Here is a 6000-nt window from a genome sequence, read left to right on the forward strand (position 1 = left end):
TAAAAATATATTGGGTTGCATGAGTTCTTCTTTTTTTTGTATACAAGTCTATGTCAGATACCTGTTTCGCAATGTCACAGTCTGTGGTTTGTGTTTTCGTTTTTAACTGAGTCTTGTGAAGAACAACAGATTTTATTTTTGATAAAGTCTAATGACAAACCTTGTTCTTCTTTTTGCATGTGTTTTGTTCTGTTTTGTTTTGTTTTATTTTAACTCAGAGTGACAACGATTTTCAGTAATGTTTTGCTTGGAAGTTTATATCTTTGGCTCTCAAATTTAGGTTTATGGTCCATTTCAAGTTATTTTTTTTACATATGGTGTGGTAATGGTTGACGTTCATTCTTTTATTTTCTGTTTTCTGTGCATGCACTCAAAAGATCTTTATTGAATTAACATGTGCTAGCCACTGCACTATGTTGTATAGGAAGAGCAAAGATTACTAAATTAAAATTCTGGCCTTAAAGAAATTACAGCTCAGTAATGCAGAAAAAATACAGATTATAGATTATACATTGCATAGCTTTTTCTTTACAAAGTATAAGTGATCTACATATTAATAGCTAGCAATTTTTAATTATCACTACTTGTTATCTCTTCCTGGTAGGAATTATATATTAATTTTGACAATTGAGTAAGTATTTTTCTAACCTATACATTAAAAAATAACATTAACTTTGAAACATCAGTATGTCTTTAATTTAAAATGTAATTGTAACTTTTCTTTTTATGTCTTTTCTGTGTCCAACCAACAGCATTTAAAGACCCTCTTCATCCTTTATTTCACTCCATTTTCCTCATGCCCCATTTCATCGCCGAAAGAGCAACACATGACATAGGTTAGTTAACAAGCAATGCCTGTAGGAAACTGGCATATTTCTCCACTACTAGAATTTTTTCTTCACTTGGATTTCCCATTATTCTTGTCATGTGGTGGTGGTATGTGTTGTGTTCTATTGTTTTGCCCAGTTGTCACTGAATTTACTTCAAAGCTCTGTGTTTGGAACTTCGATTTCATTTCCATTGCTTAGACTTTATACTCAAAACAAGATGTAATTTTTGGTTTCTCTCTTCCTCCATTTTCAATCTACCTATCAGTATCTTGAGCATATTTTCAGAATTCCTTGTTTCTCTTACAACTTCTAGCCAGACTATGTTATTTCTTACTTTTTCTAATTAAGCTTTTCTCTGAAATTGTTCTCAAATCCTTGCCTCTTAAATCTTAGGACAATCCACAGAGACTATGATAGCTAGATTTTTCTTGTTCCAAAATGAACATCCTATCAAATTCTTCTTCTAGGAATAGAATTATGGACTTAATTCTAAACTTAATGCATAGACATATATTGAGGGACACTATGTAGCTACTAGAAGATACAGTGAAAAACTAATCTTCATAATCAATATAAAATCTGTCCTTTTGTCTCTAGTTGAGGTTTATTTTTAAAAACTGATTTTAGAATGTTAAAATAATTTTGAATATTGGAATAAACTTTGCTTGGTCACAATCTACTATAACTTTTATATCTTTGGATTACATTTGTTCCATTTTGATGGAATTTGTATAGTTATATTCATGAAAAATATTTGTGGTTTTCTCTTCTAATGTCTGTTCTGTTTGTATGCATGCTAATGAAAATGAGTTGAAAAGCATTTCCTCATCTTCTATATTCTGGAATTGATATGGATTTGGTATAATTTCCTTTCTAAAATTTTGGTTTGGTTTGCCAGTAGCCATCTGGGCCTGTAGTGGTACTTTTTGTTTTGTTTCTGTTTGTATGTGCTTGTTGTTTTTTGAGGGGGAGGTATATAACAACAATTCCAATTTCTTAACAAGACAGTACTAGTCTCTGGCCCTTCACCTCACAAATTCTAGCTCTCCTGGCTTTTTCAAATTATGAACTCTATTGCTCAACTTAAGGAGACCGCTAGTTTCTGTTTGGGTTCCCTCCTGCACTGCCTTCTGGAAACTCTCTACAGGCTACAAGCTTGGCGATCACATGGCTCAAACTGTCCACTTCCTATTGTTCAGGAATCCCTGTCTTGTGCTGCCTGTGGTCCAATGCCTACAAATACTTGTTTCACATAGTTTTCTATTTTTAAAAGTCATTTAGTGTCTGGGGATATAAGACTAGTTTCTGTTAGCCATAACCAGAAGTAGAAGTATTATAGCATTTTTATTCCATACTTGATGTCTTCAATTTTAGAAAATATCACCCTTTTAAATATTATATCCATTCCATTACTTTCTCTTAAAAATTGGTAACTCCAGTTACACATTAGATTTTTGACTATGTTCTGTAGATCACACTCATTTCCCTATTTTTCCTTTTTGACTCTATGCTTTCATTTGGATATTTTCTACCAATCTATCTTCCAGCTAATTAATTTTCTCTTTAACTTTAACTTTAATTTTCTCATAAATTCTCTTTGGCCTGCTATTCAAGCCATCCATTTACTTCTCAATTTTAGTTTCTGTATTTTATTTCATATAATATTCATTTGATGTCTCTTTGCAGTTTCCAGTTTACAGCCAAAATAATGCATCTTAATATTCAATTTTTTAACATATCTATCACAAGTATTTTAAATCTTGCCTCAAATAACACCGTTACCTGAATTGCCTGTGGGTTTGTTCTCTTGTGTCTTTTTTTCTTGGAAGTTGTCTTTCCTTGTATGCCTGCGTATTTACTGACTGGGCACAGGGATACAAGGGTCGGACAGAGAGAAAGAGCGAGAGGAGGAGGGAGTAAAAGGGGGAGAGCAAGTGAGAGTGGAGGCCGGACTCTGGAGCCTGCTTGTTTTCAGAGTGAGGGTTGCTCTGCTGACACTGGTTCACAACAGCTGCAAGGGGGCGTATAAACCCTACTTTGAGGTTTTTGTTACAGTTTCATCTTCAGTTTATAAAGATGGTGTATGCAACTTACAATGTGATGTCCTCTGTATTCGGCAATTCAGTGTATCCAAGCTGAATTTATAAGTAAACCACTGAAGAAACTATAGAAAATAACCAAGGATATTCAACTCAAAAAGGACAAACGTAGTTTCAAATATTTTAAAGCATGTCATGTGAGAATAATTTTTGTAGCTCAAAATAAAACCATGTTGAAATGTTACAGGAAGAAATAAATTTTAATCAATATAAGGCTTAACTTTCTGAAAATGTCAGTAACTGAAGTTTTCCAAACTTGCCCAAAGTAGCTGATTAGGAAATGAGTTTAATCAGACACTGAACAGTCATCTATGAAGCTCATGGAGAAGGTTGCTGCTTTGATTAAAAATCGGATATAAAATCAGAGTTCATTTATGAACAAAGGGATCTTCCAGTCATGAGCATCTAGGTTCTGCCCCCTTTAAACATACAATGTAAAATAATTTGTAGTTTTCCCTTACCAAAGTATTTGCCAAGCATTTGTACAGACTCTAATATTGTGGTAATTACTATATAGGTTACTTAAAAAAAATGCCTGGAGAAGTCCTTGGCTACAGAGAATTAAAATTCACTCCCTCAGTCAAATTTTCCTTATGCCCTGGTCCTTCTCTCCTCTATCCACCTTAACTCTCCATTCTCTGAGATATATGATATGAATAACTATAATTCCCACATGGCTTATAGATACAGTATGTAGAAACAACATTTTGTATTCTATATGTACCATTAAGGAGTTCTTTAGAAAATGGATATCTCAAGCACAAAACAGGGCAAAACATCTGATTTTTTCTATCATATCACAAAACCTCATCAGGTTCCTCAAAGTATACGCTAAATACCCTCTCCTTTTTATTTGAATCTTGTTAAAACCTGCAAATGGGGTTGTTTTACAATATGCAAATATTCCTATCTCCCTTTATTTAAAAAAAAAGGCAGATATTTTAAATATGAATGCTCTGGGAATTTAAAAGTCCTCTGCAGGAAATGCACAGCTGTAGTTCTACTGACCTCTCCGACATACTGTACTCATCTAGTTAAGATCATATAGTTGGAACTGCCTGGCCCATCTAATTAAATTCAACAAACACTGAGCAGGCATTATTTAGACCTTGGAAGGTGCAAATATGTGCCTAAAACATGATTTGTGCGATCATGGAGCAGCAAGGGATAATTTAATTTACCTATTTAGAATTTTTATTGTGATAGAACACACATACAATATAGTGCATATATTTTAAGTATACAGATTGATATATTCATGCAGTAGCCAGGCAGGCCATGACAGAACATTTCCAGCACCCAGAAGGCACCCTCATGCCTCTTCCCAGTGTGCACTCTACAAAGGTAACTACTAGTCTAACATTTATCTTTATAGATTGGTTTTGCCTATTCTTGTACTTTATAGCTATAAAATCCTATAGAATGTTTCCTTTTGTGTCTCATCTTTATTTTGGTTTGATTCATCCATGTTGTTATATGTATTGGTTGTTGGTTCTTTATTTTAATGCTATGTAGTTTCCATCACAAAATGTACCTGTAGGGAAAATGGAAGTTCCATGGCAAGGATCCTCACTTGACACTGAGCATGAAGGATGAGCTGATACTTAGCTTACTGTACAGACACACGCATGCATACCCACTGGCAATAAGCTATTATGGCAGGTATTACTTTAAGAAGACCTCTGCCCGGTGCTAAGAGCAGAGGGAAGCAGGAGAGCAGAACATAAAGAGGAGATCAAGAGAACAGGAGAGACGAAAGCAGAGACTGAGCCAGGGACAGAGATGGAGGGACGGGAGTCTAGTGCTTGACCTACTGCTGTGAGGACAGAGCTTGGTATAAGCCCCTTTTTAATCCAATGTTCCATTGTCATTATTCTCACTGAATCCGTGGTGAACTTGTCCAGAGTTGGGAATCTGCTCTGGCTAGGAGCTACAATACCACAGTTTATTTATCTGTTCTACTATTCTTGGGCATTTGGATTACTTCAATTTGGGGCTACTTTGGATAAAATTGCTAAATTTTTTCTTGTTCATATCATTTGGTCAACATATGCACTTACTTGTAAGAGACAAACTGTTAGGTCAGAGGATATGTGTATGTTCATTGAAAGGAAAGGAGCAACACACAGCAGCAATTCACTGGGGAATTCCGCTTTATCAGGGAAAGGTGCTGGGTTATATAGGAAGGGGCATGAATTGATTGAGGTGTCACTTCTACGGGGCTGGTGGCTGTTGGCTAGGTGCTGGGATTGGGAGGGGGGCGAGAGGTGATTGGGCTTCAGGTGGTGCTGGCGAGAACCGAGGACCCAAAGAGAAGCTGGAAGTTTGCCATCTTACTGGTGAGGGCCCTTCATTCCCCCCTTTCTCCTCTATGGGGTTGTGGACGTTGCTTTCTCTCTGGCTGCTTCCTGCTGAATGGGGGTGGAGAAGGGAGTGAGGGCTTGAGGATCTGGAGGAAAGGGTTGATAGGACTCTCTACAGTAAGGACGAGTAGATGTGGACTTCTTCAGGTTGGAAATCAATGAAGGTTCCTGTAACCATAGGTCAAGGACCTGTTGATTCCAATGGTGCCAAGAGGATATGGGTGTCAGGAGCCAGGCATCTGCGGCCATTGTTTCCAGGAACAGTTTCCAGTGGAGAGAGGGGTCCATCTCAGCGTGTGGTCAGGAGGTCACGTGAGGGTGAGGGATCTTCTGTGGCCAGAAGCTGGTAGTTCCTGAGTAAAAGCTGGTTGAAAGCTTGATTAGAGATTTTTCCGACTTGGGATTTGATGAACTTTATTATACAGCGTAAGAAGAGACAGGCAAGAAGAATGATTATTATGGGGCCTGCAATGGGCTAGAGCTAGGTGAGGAGGGGGTTTGTTAGTATTGAAGAGAATGGGTTGGAATTGGAAGCAGAGTGGAGGCTGGAGGCAAGGTCAGTGTGTTTGGTGATGTCAGTTTCTACAATGCTGGATTCGTTGATGTAATAGCAGCACTTTTCCTGGAGGAAGACGCAGGTGCCGCTCTTCTCGGCTGTAAGCAGATCTAGGGCCCACCGGTTTTGAAGGGTGACCTTAGCTAGCGAAG

At 37.3% G+C, this 6000-nt stretch overlaps 1 long non-coding RNA gene across 1 annotated transcript in view; it reads right to left on the bottom strand.

Annotated features, from left to right (window-relative positions):
• The window catches only part of LOC140844999 (uncharacterized), a 41711-nt gene extending 39024 nt beyond the window's left edge, over window positions 1-2687 (bottom strand). The window contains exon 1 of the long non-coding RNA XR_012123621.1: window positions 2613-2687. This is a non-coding gene — a long non-coding RNA (uncharacterized lncRNA). The remainder of the gene's footprint in view (window positions 1-2612) is intronic.
• Window positions 2688-6000: the final 3313 nt, after the last annotated feature.

This window comes from Manis javanica, chromosome 2 (genome assembly GCF_040802235.1).
Source record: "Manis javanica isolate MJ-LG chromosome 2, MJ_LKY, whole genome shotgun sequence".
Taxonomy (NCBI): Eukaryota; Metazoa; Chordata; class Mammalia; order Pholidota; family Manidae; genus Manis; species Manis javanica.